General features: G+C 45.5%; 1 protein-coding gene across 6 annotated transcripts in view; it reads right to left on the reverse strand.

Annotated features, from left to right (window-relative positions):
* LOC144685870 (myotilin-like) overlaps positions 1 to 12,655 on the reverse strand; it is a 140,923-nt gene that overhangs the window by 38,708 nt on the left and 89,560 nt on the right. The gene's annotated exons all lie outside the window — the stretch shown is intronic.

Here is a 12,655-nt window from a genome sequence, read left to right on the forward strand (position 1 = left end):
CATTTAACCTAGCCCTATTCTTTGGTAACTTAAACACATGACCCTTGATCTTTCCTGACCTATTACGTTGAAATAATTGATACCTCTTTCAAATCACCCTAATTCTATGCAGGTTATTAAGCTGGGAATCATTCTTGTGCTGTCCTCTGAACCACTTTCAAAGCCTCTATATTACTTAACATATGAGGAGGCTAAAACCAGATGCATTATTCTGAATGAGGCCTCACCAAGGGTTTGGTGAGCTTTGTTTTATATTCAAGAAATATACTATGCACATGAAGTCAGATTTCATTACTACCTACTGTTTGTGTGGAACATCCCAGTAATTTGCCGTTCACAGTATGCCCCTCCCCATTTTTCATCCCTGCAGTTAAGTAAACCTTTCTAATTTTATGTGATTTATGAGCAAATGTATTATAACTCACAATTCTGTCCTAAGTTTGTTTAATTTATATAATGTGCATTTTTTAATATCGTTCTGATTTAGCATCACATGTAGGTATTTTCTTGCTGTTGCTTTTGTATCCATATTGGAAGCAACAGTTGCCAAGGTCAATTTATGACATTCCTGAGAGCACAGAAATATCAAAAAAATTGGACCATGGTGCTATTAGCAAAGTTCATGTGGACAACCGCAATAATCTAAAAGTTCCTATACAGCGAATGACAGTTAGCTGTACATCTGAACTTTTGCGTGCAAAGGACAGAGTTTTAGCAATTTTAAATGATGAAAGTTGTGGTTTCAAAGTATCATGCAACGTACCATTGCAAAAGGGTATGTAAGCTGCCTGAAGCCAGGCCTCTGCAAACTACTGGAAAGCTGTCTGCTGGGTGATGAACAAGGACAGCCTGATATGACATTGATTGCTTTGTTTTTTGGCACTTTCTGACAATGGAGATCCTGACAGCTAAAGTTTACTATCTACGTTTGCGACCCACAGAGCAACAGTTATGTGTCCTATAACTTTGACACAGCACAATGCAACTCCTGTCTGCTATTCCTGCAATTAAACACTCGAGCAAATTTTTACTGGCAGGTTACGCTAGCTTTCTATCTAAGGTGTATATTAATTCATTTTATTGCGCCTTATTTATGAAATTCTTCATTTCATCCACTTGGTGGTGCCAGTTGCTCTTTTTGTGCCTTTACTGGTCATTGTTCTTCATTTAGTTGCATCATCTGAAAATAAAACTTCTGCTTTATTTTATAGCCTAAAAAGGGAACTGGTTTTATTACAAAGGTCTCTATAACACCATGCAGAAGATTTTAACTTTGGCCAGAGTAAGTGATGTGGTAATGGCCCGAAAATGCCTTACCCACCTGCCCGCCACCCCCCCCACCCCACCCATGCCGTCATTCCAACCAGCACCATCCTTTACGGGTTCTCCCATTGGGTGGTCAGAGTGCCTGCCTGTTTCAGATACTGGGCCATTTTAATATGTAAATCAGAATCCTATGATGTATGTAAGATCTCGATTGGAATCTTGACAGATAACCGAGTGGAGCGGGCACTGTGAACGCTTTGCTTTGTCTTCCACACCATGCTGCAGAGGAGGCACCAAAAAGGAATTCTCCCCCAGGCTCCACATGAATATTTGGAGCTTCTGTGTTCTTGGGCTACTGCCCCTCTTGATTTCCCCCTAGACTTACCATCAGGTCGGCCTGGTTGTCCAATATTAGAGTGGCCTGGAGCCTGTGAGATGGAGCAGGATTCCTGAAGCAAAGACATGGTAAGAAGGCTTTGCTCTGAAAATGCAAGGCCAACCACTTAGGTAAAGTTTGTGTGTGATTTGGGCTTTGGTCCTGTTCACAAAGATATTGTCAACCAATTCTACTTGATTTATTTTGGTTTGCCCGTGTGGCTGATGTCGTGGTGCATTGCCCTGTTTCTTACCCATAGTCATTTTAACCTCGGGCATAGGAAAAATCTGTACATAGGTAGAACTTGCATTTGCACAGTTTTTAAGATTAACATGGTCAGATTTTGCTCTGCAGTACCCTCCTTGTTAAGTCCATTAAGAGGAAAATTTGACTTATCAGGGAAGGAGTCTGCACATTGATTCCTTTCCTAAGATTTGTATTGTTAAGACTGACAGCAAAATATGCACCCATGGATATGCAAGTTATTTGAATTAAAAAGCAAAGAAAGATTCACATTACACTTATATAGTGCCTTTCAAGACTACAGGACACTCCAAAGTGCTTTACAGCCAATGAAGTACATTTGAAGTGTATTCACTGTTGTATATGAAGAAAACATGGCAGCCAAGTTACACACAAGTTGCCATAAATAGCAATGTGATAACAAACAGATAATCTGCTTCTGTGATGTTGATTGAGGGATCGATATTTGCTAGGACACCAGGGATAATTTTCTACACTTCTACATGAAATCTTTTACATCTACCTGAGAGGGCAGACGAGGCCTTGGTTTAGCATCTCATTCAAAAGACAGCACACCTGACAGTGCAGCACTCCCTTAGTACTCTGCTGGTATCAGCCTAGGTTTTGTACTCAAGTCACTGCTGTGAACCCATGTCCTTCGAGGCAAGAGTGCTACCAACTGAGCCACTGTTGACACCTCATTAGGAGCATTATGTTATGAATATTAGTTAACCTATAGATCAAATCAGTGCAGATTTAGTTTACTGGGCGGGTGATCATTTGCACAGCTAAAGATTAACCTCCATGCAGTCCATTTTACATCAATCAAGCACAAAACCTTATCACAGGGAAGGCAAGTCTGAGGCCGGGATTTTCCAGCCCCCCTCCCCATCCCCCAACGGTGGGGCCAGCGAGCCATTGAAATCTCCGTTCACCCAAAGATCCCGCCGACGTGAGGGGCTGAAAAATTCCGGCCTGAGTCTCCACCAAGGCTATTTTTCGCTGAATATGTGACTCATCTTTGAAATAAATACAATGGAAATCAGGCATTTGCACTTAAAAAGATTCCTACCAATTGCGTAGGCAAGAGAAATATTTGACCCAAGACAAAAAATTCGAAACCAATTTTTTGTGTGGAAAAAATTGCTGCAACTGAAAGACTAGTAAACAGTTGGATTCCCTCCCCACAGGTGACAACAGTTCATTCCTGCTGCTTGAAACATTATAAAAACATGCTTTAAATTATGCTTAACCTTTTACTGTAAGGTAATTGGGATTGGGTAGCTATACTTTAGACAATATGGCTAGAGGAACAATAAAGCCCATGATTGTAATGTGGATTGTTGCTACCTAGAATTAATAAGATTGTAAATTCAACAGCAACTTAAATTCATGAAGCACCCTCAATATATCAAAGCCTCCCAAGGTGTTCCAGTAAAGGAGGCGATTGGATATTCAGCAGGATTAAAGAGGATTTGGAACAAGTGACTGAATGTGTGGTTCAATAGCTACATATTGAAGGACCTCTTGAAAGTGAGGGAAGATACAGCAAAGCTGAAGGGCTTAAGGAGATAATCACACAAGTACTCCTGATGTTGTGCAGTCACAAAAACAGAAGATAAGATAGACATTGAGTTCCAGGCGGTTACAGAGGTACGGTCGTTCAAAACCAGGGAGGAATTTTTAAAATGAAGATGAAAATTTTGAAATCAATATGCAGGGAGACAGGGAGCCAACAAATGTTAGTGAGATTGGAAGAGAAGCGTGAGCAGGATTTAGCACAGAATACGACATGGATGGTGGAGAACCGAATGATTTGGAGTTTATGTAGGTTGAGACTGAAAAATCTGGGGAGAAGTGTGCTGGAGAAGTTGACAAAGCTTGCCAAGAGTTATGCTGCTATATGTTTAGCACATCAAATGGTGCAACTAACCCTTTAAGTACTGTTCTCGATTGCAAACTTGTCACATTCCTGTCTTTCATGAACTACAACATAAATTAGTTTTGGTCATTAAAAATACTGAATATTTTGATTGATCTGTGCAAAAGTACACAGGCACAAAATTCAATCACATCGCTAAGAAAGCCTCCCTGGCTTTCCCAGGGACAGGCAGGTCGCTACTGTTCTATGCGACCACATAGCTGCACCCTCTGCGTCTACCTGAACATGCTGAATTGGTGCTATCTAAATGCCACAAAGACCAACCAACTGATGGCGACACAAACCAACCAGCACAGGTCCGGCCAACACCTGTGTTGTCCACTCTTGAACAAAGAAGCATGCAACAGCAAGATGAGCCCTACAGTAACTTATTTAAAGTTCAAGCACCCTTACTGCAGGCAAGTTAAATCTTTGGAACTTTTTCTATTGGCAAGTTTCTGAAAATACTTTCTGGTATTTTGGATATGTTTTGATGAGCTCCTGCATTTGCCAGAGAGTGTTGCTGCTTCCTCACATGGATGGCAATAGGTGACCTGTCACACAAAGGCTGCAACAGGTGGGGCTGGGGGTGGGGGGCAGCAGTTGCAGTGCCACAGGGTCTGCAGCATGACTTGGAGATGGAGCAGAGACTATGGAGAGGACAAGCTCTGTGACATCCCCTCTGCTAAGTTGGAGCTGGACTCCTCGGTGCTCTTTGACAGGTCAGCCAATGTACCCAGCTTCCCAGTGGACATCTCCATCAGCTTTTCTTTGTACAGTGCTCCATCGAGGTCTTCATCTGAGTCTTCTGCAACAGTATTTGTATGTCACCTGTGAGCTGGCACACAAACCATTCCGCTCGTCCCCAGTCACTCACCATGTGCTGATCCAAATGATACACTAGTCTCCAAGGTAGAGTGCAGTGCCAGTATCTGAGCTAGTGGCTGCGAGTGTCAGATCAGGTAATAGGGCCTCTTCATGAGGGCTGTGCTGTCGCTGTCTCTCTTCCTCCTGGGGCTGCTGGGGCTGGCCAGGCAGTTCTTGGTTGTCTGAAAGCAGGAAGTCAGAAGGGAAGGGGTTGGGGTGGGAAGCAAGTGGTCTGTGGTCACGCCATCTGCAGCTTGCTCATCATGCTATTTGGCAAGAGGCAGCAGCAGGCCCTATGATGCTGAGAGCCATCTCCTCTGTAGGGTTTAAGAGATGTAGGCATCCTTGCCTCCTGTTGGCTGTGCTCCGCTCCATTTTATGGTGTGCCACCTATTCCTGCATGAGAGAGGACAGGATGGTACTGATTGTGCAGCACTGTGTTTGGGTGATATGCCTGCCACAGATGAATAGTTGGAAGTACATTGGAAAGTGAGGTGGGTGTGAGGCTGGCAGCATTAGTACGTGTGCAAGGGTGAGGTGGATTATCTGAATATTAAGTGTGAGTCTTGAGTGGCAGGGAGTGTTGCTAGGTGAATGATGTGGGTGGGGGGTGGGGGGGCGGGGCGGTGCGGTGGTGTGTGGTGCATTAAGTAGCGTGAGAGGATAGGGGTGTAATGGGTGGGTGATGTCTTGTGAAGAAGCATTTGCTGACCTTGCCCACAATCAGACTTCCTGTGGCACTGCTGTCAGGTCCTTGGATCCAAACTTCAGGAATTGACTTTCCGCCCGCATGTTCCCACTCGCTTCTAAGGGTGGTCCTTCAGGGTCTCCGTGCCCCCCGCGGGACTATGGTGTTTCTCCACATGCCCACCTGTATCACTAATTCCTCCAGTGCCACATCCGTCGGTCTGGATCCCTCTGTCTGCCCTGGTGTTCTGTTTGCAAAAAATTCCATCTTTAAGAGGCCTTTAAGAAAGAGCATGCTGCTTGCACCGTGTGGTCTGCAGCAACATTGCTGGGGTCTCCTGTGTGTGCAGAGCCCATCAACAGTGTTGCGGAGAGAGCAGTGCTGGACGTGAACCAATTAGCACTAAGATTACTCAGATGAGGTTACTGGATGAGGTTTGTGTCCTACACACTTTGGTCTGAACGGGTGTGGGTGCACTTGCCAATTGCACCCCTTGTTACCAAAAATTGGGGTAGATGAATTTCACACAATTTCAAACTTGCCACTTTTTGCCGACTCAAATAAGAACTGCTGCAGGTGCAACAAAATATTGTTTAAAAAAGCAAATGACCCTTCTCCTCGAATTCTCCTCGCGTATCGTGCTTAGATTCCCACAGCTTGTTTCCTCCTGCTGATGGAATGGACTGGGCGGTACATATTGGGTGAGCTGGAGCTTGTCCTGTTAAGATGGATCTTGCTGCTTTGTGCTCCAACAAATAATGTGAGGAAAAAAAATCAAGTATAGCAGCTGAAGTGAGGTGAACATGGATTTCAGTTGAATTTCAGATCAAGCCATAATTCTCCACTTTCATTGAGTGGGCTGTTGACCCCTCCTCACTACATAACCATTTTTTTAAGGTATACATATCTGAGACTGGGAACAACTGGGGCTTTCAATTACCTCACAGATCCCCTGCAGTCTGCTCCCACACAGATCAGGGTAGCAGCCTCTTGGAATGGCAATGATACAGTCTCAGTAACTCCGTTTTTTAAAAATTCATTCATGGGACGTGGGCTTCGCTGGCTCTGAAGCAAGAAGGTTTGCGGGGATCACTGCTGCCTGGTAAACCATGATCTTAATCTTGGGTTTGGTCCTTAAATACTTTTTACCTCAATTGGCCGAAAGCTGAGCTGGCACATTGGAGGCGATGGTGAATTTTGTCGTCTATGTCTGCCTTCATCGAGAAGAGGCTCCCAGGATACAGGCAATATTCCACATTTTCCGAGACCTCACCGCTGATCTTAATCGATGGGCAGGGTTGTGCTGTGGGACCTGGTTGGAAGAACACCTTAGTTTTCCAGGTGTTTAGTGAAAGGCCCATTTTCTCATACACTTTGGAGAAGGAGTTGACAACGACCTGGAGCTCGGTTTCTGAGTGAGCGCATACACAAGTGCCATCTCAATACTGAAGGTCAATGACTGGAACTGGAGTAATTTTGATTTTGGAATGAAGGCGGTGTAGGTTGAACAGTTTCCTGTCTGTTCTGTAAATGATCTCTATGCCTGTGGCTAATTTGTTGGTGAGATGCAGTATTGCAGTGAGCAAAGTGGAGAAGAGAGTTATAAGAGAGTTATAGAACTGTTGATAATGAGCAGGTGGCAACCGAAATGAGGCTTTTTGTGCTTATACTGTTGCAGGACCTCCATTTGCATCTGTTTATTTAGATCCTGCTAGTTTTGAGTGGGAACATTAGCTACAAAGTTCACAGCAGGAATCACTGCAGGGATCACCAGGAATCAGACCAGGAATCACAGCAGGAATAATTTCAGCACAAATTGTATTTTTTTCTACTTTCTTGCTGCTTTTATACTGTTCACACACACAGACACACACATACACACACGCACACACACACAGGCACATGTGCACACACACGCAAACGCACACACTCATGCAAACACACACATACACATGCACACACAGACATGTGTACACGCATACACAGGCACATGCATACACACACATGTACACACAGACACGTGCACACACAGAAGCACACACACACACAAACGCGCACACAGGCACACGTGCACACACACACAGGCACAAGCACACACACATACACAGGCACACATGCAAAAACACACACAACACGCAAACACACACACACATGTACACACACACCACACACACATACACACACACCACACACACATACACACACACCACACACACATAAACACGCACGCATTAACGCACACACATAAAAACACACACATAAACACACACACACACACACACACACACACACATAAACACAAACAAATGAAAAACAGGACCTCAAAGGTAGTAATCTCTGGATTACTTCAGGTGCCATGCACTAGTGAGTATAGAAATAGGAGGTTAGTCCAGGTGAATGCGTGGCTGGGGAGATGGCGCAGGAGGGAGGGCTTTAGATTTCTGGGACATTGGGACCGTTTCTGGGGGCAGTGGGACCTGTACAAGGCAGATAGATTACACCTGAACTGGAATGAGACCAACATCCTTGCAGGGAGGTTTGCTAGTGCTGTTGGGGAAGGTTTAAACTAACTTGGCAGGGGGATGGGATCCTGAGAGGAGGTTCAGCAGGGGGAGATGCACAGCCAAAATTAGAAGAGAGAGCAAGTGAGTCTGAAAGGCATAGAAATTATAGGCCAGTTAAGGCACAAGGGAGTTTGGTAAGGTTGGATGGTATTTATTTTAATGCAGAGTCTGACGAACAAGGCAGATGAGTTGAGGGCACAAATTAACACATGGAAGTATGATATCATTGCTGTCACAGAGGCACGATTGAGAAAGGGGTAGGATTGGCAGCTCAATATTCCAGGATATAGGGTCCTCAGGCGAGACAGGGAAGGAGGTAAAAGAGGAGGGGGTATTGCAGTATTGATCAAGGAATCAATTACAGCAGTAAGGAGGGATGATATCTTAGAAGGCTCCTTAAATGAAGCCATATGGGTAGAACTGAAAAACAAAAAAGGGGCAATCACATTTCTGGGAGTGTACTATAGGGGTCCAAACAGTCAGAGAGAAATAGAAGAACAGATATGTAGGCAAATTTCAGAGAAATGTAAAAATAATAGGGTAGTAATAGTGGGGGATTTCAACTTCCCCAACATTAACTGGGTTAGTCATAGTCTGATAGGCTTAGAAGGAGCAGAATTCTTAAAATGCATCCAGGAGAGCTTTTTAAGCCAGTACATAGAAGGTCCTACAAGAGACAGGGAAGGAGTCCAGGGAAGGTCCCTGGACTTAATTTTAGGGAATGAAGCTGGGCAAGAGGTAGAGGTATCAATGGGGGAGCATTTTGCAGATAGTGATCATAACTCCATTAGATTCAAGATTGTTATGGAAAAGGACAAGGATGGGCCAGAAATCAGAGTTCTAAATTGGGGGAAGGCCAATTTTAATAAGATCAGATATGATTTGGCCAGAGTGGACTGGGAGCAGCTACTTTTAGGTAAATCTGCTTCAGAGCAGTGGGACTCATTCAAGAAGGAAATAGGGAGAGTATAGGGCTAACATATTCCAGTAAAGACAAAGGGTGGGACCAACAAATCCAGGGAACCCTGGATGTTGAGGGTTATACAGGATTGGATAAAGAGATAAAGGGAGGCTTATGGCAGATACCAAGGGCTCAATACAGCAGAAGCCCTAGAGGAGTACAGAATGTGTAGGGTGGAGCTTAAAAAGGAAATTAGGAGAGCAAAAAGGGGGCATGAAAAAATGGGTAAAATAAAGGAAAATCCAAAGTTAATTTACAAGTATGTTAAGAGTAAGAGGATAACTAGGGAAAGAGTAGGGCCCATTAAGGACCATAGTGGTAATTTGTGTGTGGAGCTGGAAGACGTAGGTAGGGTTCTAAATGAATACTTTGTGTCGGTGTTCACAAGTGAGAGGGACGACATGGGTATGGAAATCAGGCAGAAGGACTGTGATATAATTAAAGAAATAAGCATACTAAGGGAGGAGGTTCTAAGTAGTCTGGCAGGCTTAAAAGTAGATAAATCTCCAGGCCCAGATGAAATATATCCCAGACTGTTGAGTGAGGCAAGGGAGGAGATAGCAGGGGCACTGGCAATAATTTTCAATACATCTCTGGCCACAGGAGAGGTGCCGGAGGACTGGAGGACAGCCAATATTGTACCGCTATTCAAGAAGGGGAAAAGGGATAAACCAAGGAACCACAGGCCAGTCATTCTACCCTCAGTGGTGGGGAAACTATTGGAAGCAATTCTGAGGGACAGGGTTAATCTACACTTGGAGAGGCAGGGATGAATCAAGGACAGTCAGCATGGTTTTGTTAAGGGGAGGTCATGTCTGACCAATTTGATTGAATTTTTCGAAAGGTGACCAGGTGTGTAGATGAGGGCAATGCATTTGATGTAGTCTACTTGGACTTCAGCAAGGCTTTTGATAAGGTCCCGCATGGGAGACTGATAATGAAGGTAAGAGCCCATGGGATTCAAGGCCATTTGGCAAATTGGATCCAGAATTGGCTGAGTGGCAGGAAGCAGAGGGTGATGGTCGAGGGGTGTTTTTGTGACTGGATGCCTGTGTTGAGTGGGGCTCCACAGGGATCGGTGTTGGGTCCCTTGTTTATGGTATATATTAACGATTTAGACTTGAATGTAGGAGGGTTGATCAGTGAGTTCGCGGATGACATGAAAATTGGTAGGATGGTAAATAGTGAGGAGGATAGCCTTAGATTACAGGAGGACATAGACGGGCTGGTCAGATGGGCTGATCAGTGGCGAATGGAATTTAATCCGGATAAGTGTGAGGTGATGCACTTGGGCAGGACAAACAAGGCACGGGAATACACGATGGATGGTAGGACCCTGGGAAGTACCGAGGATCAGAGTGATCTTGGTGTGCATGCCCACCGGTCCCTTAAGGTAGAGGGACAGGTAGATAAGGTGGTTAAGAAGGCATATGGGATACTTGCCTTTATTAGCCGAGGCATAGAATATAAGAGCAACGAGGTTATTCGGGAACTATATAAAATGTTGGTTAGGCCACAGCTGGAGTACTGCGTGCAGTTCTGGAATCCGCATTATAAGACGGATGTGATTGCACTAGAGAGAGTGCAGAGGAGATTTACCAGGATGTTGCCTGGGCTGGAGAGTTTTAGTTATGAGGAGAGATCGGATAGACTGGGGTTATTTTCCCTGGTGCAGAGGAGATTGAGGGGGGACATGATTGAGGTGTATAAAATTATGACGGGCATAGATAGGGTAGACAGGAAGGATCTTTTCCCCTTGGTGGAGGGATCAATAACCAGGGGGCATAGATTTAAGGTAAGGGGCAGGAAGTTTAGAGGAGATGTGAGGAAGAATTTTTTCACCCAGAGGGTGGTGGGAATCTGGAACTCACTGCCTGAAATGGTGGTAGAGGCAGAAACCCTCATAACATTTAAGAAGTATTTGGATCTGCACTTGCGATGCCATGGCATACAAGGTTATGGGCCTAGTGCTGGAAAATGGGATTAGAATAGTTAGGTACTTGTTTGACTGGCGCAGACTCGATGGGCTGAAGGGCCTTTTTCTGTGCTGTAGACCTCTATGACTCTATGACTAAGATACACACACACACACACACACACACAGGCACACATGGTGGAATTTTCCGTGCCCGTTGGTGTTGAGCCAGTTCAGTGGCATGAGTGGTTAATATGGTAAGAAGGCCAAAAATCAGTTTCACGATGTCATAAAACCAGTTTGCGATCGCCAGCTCAGACCATTGATGGCGGGCCTCATTTCCCGCCATCAGGCACCTCATTGTAATACATCAGCATATCATTATAAGGGTAGCCTGCTGGACTCATAACCCCCCCACTGGATCTTCCGCCCACGACGGTGCGATTGCACGCCGATGTGTTTCACAAAGAATATAAAAGGTGTGCACTTGGCGGGCTGCACTTTGAGGGGAACTCAGAGGTGAGAGCACGGTAACATTGCAGAGCGATCGCCCAGGTCGCCTGTTGGACAACAAGGTTGAGGCGTGTTGAAGGGGTGGAAAAGGCTGTCCTGCGGTTGAAGGTAGTGCACAAGCATGTGCGGGTGGGTGGGGGATGGGGGAGGGAAGTGGCCATGCATTAGGGAAACCTTATATAAAGTGACCATCCCTCTGCAGCTGAGACAGTTCAGGTGCAGCCACATTGATATGATTGGAGCTGGGCCTCTAGCTTATCTGCCCACTCAAGCAACGCAGAGGCATGAAAGTGCCACCAAATGCTCCAGAGCTTTTCACCCCTCAGGAGCAGACTGCACAGTAATGCGCGTTTTACTGGACTGCAGAACAGTTAGATGATTGGGCATGTTGTACAATCTCCTTGCTAAATCTGGCCATGGAGCAGTCACTGGTGGAGGTGATCACAGCCCCTTGCAATGTCCGAATTCCAGTTTGGACCAGTCTGTCCCATGGCTCAAGCTAACAGCGCAGTCTTGCAGCGCAGGTTAGGAGAATGCCTGCGCTTGAGCTAAGAGCACAGCATGCAGTCCAGTGGGCAAAGCTGCCGCCAATCGGTCAGGTGGAGTGGGGCGGAGAAAGGTGGGATTTCGGGCAGCCATGCAGCACACTAAACTCTGGCCACCCAAGTGGTGCCAGCACTCTCCAAGAAGTGTTAAGGGGCCTTCAGACTAAACCAAGAGAGGTTCTTAGTACACCCATGCTAATCCACGCATCTCTGTATCTCATCCTGCAGGAGGAGTACACCAGAAGCATGGAGCCTATTGAACTAACCATGAACGTTTGACTTCAGTCTGGTTTATGGCAGCACACATACCCTCTGTGATAATGCTCCTGTCATGGAGACACATTGGAGGCCCTAATAGTCACTCCATTGTAGGAAGATGATGATGACATGCAGTCGTCACTCTCAAACACACACACACACTCACGCACACACAGACGCACACAACATCCTGAAACTGATTTTTGGCTTTCTCGTCATATTGTCCGCTCATGCCACCGAACACGCCTGACATCAACGGGCACGGAAAATCCCAGCCACAGACACACACACACAGACACATACACACACCCCCCCACACATACATGCACACACACATACACACTCTCACACACACAGACACATGCACACAGATACAGGCGCACACACACATACACGCACTCACTCACACACACTGTCACACACACACCACGCCACACAGACATACACACACATACACACGTGTGTACATGCATGCACACATGCAAAGACACATGCATACACAGAGGCGCATACATGCACACTTGCATACCATACTTAC

Source organism: Cetorhinus maximus, chromosome 10 (assembly GCF_964194155.1).
Source record: "Cetorhinus maximus chromosome 10, sCetMax3.hap1.1, whole genome shotgun sequence".
Lineage (NCBI taxonomy): Eukaryota > Metazoa > Chordata > Chondrichthyes > Lamniformes > Cetorhinidae > Cetorhinus > Cetorhinus maximus.